Below are 2,360 nucleotides of genomic sequence, written 5' to 3' on the forward strand. Positions count from 1 at the left end.
TACCTAGTTGGATGAATCTTATTGTGGCTAGCTGGTCTAGTGGCTAACGCGACGGGCTGGAGTTTTGAGACTCTATGACCGCGGGTTCAATCCCGGCCGGGGGTATGGTTTATTTGCAATCGTGTCATTACGATTTCTTGAGTCAGATATACCATAATCTGCACCTGGAAGATTCTGGAGGGACTTGTCCCTAATATGCACACAACAATCACTCCATACGAAAGCAAAAGACTTTGCAGGCGATGCAACATACCCCCAGTGAAAAGTAGGGGCGTCACTGGTACAGTAAGAGAAAGCACAATAAGTGTCCGGGGCCCAAGACTGTTCAACAGCCTCCCACCAACCCCTGGTTGTCTTCAAGAGAGAGCTGGACAGATACCTAAAGACGGTGCCGGATCAGCCGGGTTGTGGTTCGTACGTTGGATTGCATGCGGCCAGCAGTAACAGCCTCGTTGATCAGGCCCTGATCCACTGGGAGGCCTGGTCGTGGACCGGGCCGCAGGGGCGTTGATCCCCGGAATGTCCTCCAGGTAGACTCCAGGTAGGTAGACACTACGCGTGCATGTAGAAGCATAAATGTATATACACACCCCTTGGGTTTTCTTCTATTTTCTTACTAGTTCTTGTTCTTGTTTATTTCCTCTTATCTCCATGGAGAAGTGAAACAGAATTCTTCTTCCGCAAGCCATGTGTGTCGTAAGAGGCCGCTAAAATGCCGGGAGCAAGGAGATAGTAATTCCTTCTCCTGTATACATTACTAAATTTAAAAAGAGAAACTTTCGTTTATCTTTTTAGATTACCCAGCCTCGGTGGGATATGGCCAGTTTGTTTATATATATATATATATATATATATATATATATATATATATATATATATATATATATATATATATTTAGCTCAAGGGAAGCTCTGTTATAACGTTACGCTGAAGGGAAGCTGTATTATAACGTTTCGCTCAATGGCAGCTTTATTATAACGACGTCTCGCTCAAAGATCGCTGAAGGGTAGCAGTCCTTGAGCGATATGTCGTTCAAATAAAGACTTGTAGTATGTTATATATCCTCTCGTCCAGACTTCTGGCCAAGACAGTAATATACGAAATGACAGTGGACCAGGAGAGCGATCTCAGCCGAATCCCACAAAAGAGAAATAAGATGAAACTCAGAAATTTCTATAAATTAGTTTTCTTCCACGCCGATTTTAATAGTAAATCAACTCTTTTTTTTTTTAGTCACGTTACGCAAAATGTTTTGGATCTCATAATGCAATTTTTTAACCTGGTCAGGTGTGAGCGGTTGCACCTCTCGTGGGATTATATTTCAAGACGGCCGTGTTAAACGCCACGGCTCAGCACGCACCGTTTACTGCGTTGTTTATGACTTATAACGAGGAATGACACTTATCAGGAAAGTAATGGTTCTGGGATGACAGGTTTACGTTCCTTGATACATAGTTTAGTGGGTCGAATTGCTGTTGATCTTTCTTGACTGACACTGCCGATGCTCTCGCGTTGATAGTGTGTCTTCACTGACACTGCTGATGCTCTCGCGTTGATGGTATGTCATGACTGATACTGGCGATGCTCTCGCGTTGATAGTATGTCATGATTGACATTGCCGATGCTCTCGCGTTGATAGTATGTCTTAACTGACACTGCTGATGCTCTCGCGTTGATAGTATGTCTTAACTGACACTGCCTAGGCTCTCATGTTGATACTGTGTCATGACTGACAACTGCCGAGGTTCGCGTGTTGATAGTAAGTCATGAGTGACAACTGCTGCTATTCTCATGTTGATGGTGTGTCGTGTTTATGTTACTCAGCAGATGTTCTCAAGATCAGCAAGCCAGCTTACCAAACACAGTACATTCAACCCAGTACCCGAAGCGGTGCAGGTTACATCAACAGCAGCAGCACGGTCGGAGAATTTATCAGCACAACATATTTAACTTCACTCCGCCACGATAAGCTCACGAGGAAGAGCGATGGTTTCCACCACATGTTGCACCATTCCTATATATAATTATAGACTTGTAGAAACCAACATGACAGCGTGTGGCGAAACCTGACCATTGTTATGGAAGGGGTGGTGGTCACCAGAGCCAGGTGATGTGCATTAACCTTCATGACCTCATCCTTGGGTATTGCTTTCCACTGTCTTTTTTTAACCAGCCCCTAAGGGTTACCTTAGACGTCAGGTGGAGGACCACGCTAATTAGCACACAGTGTTCACTTTAAGATATGGGACTTCCAGTCACTTGAATATTCATCATGGTCACACTCTGGTCCCTATCTCTGGGTAAAGGCTCGACCTGCTGTCACCCACACACCTGTGAGGATCCAGATTACCAGCTACTT

This window comes from Cherax quadricarinatus, unplaced genomic scaffold (assembly GCF_038502225.1).
Source record: "Cherax quadricarinatus isolate ZL_2023a unplaced genomic scaffold, ASM3850222v1 Contig4165, whole genome shotgun sequence".
NCBI lineage: Eukaryota > Metazoa > Arthropoda > Malacostraca > Decapoda > Parastacidae > Cherax > Cherax quadricarinatus.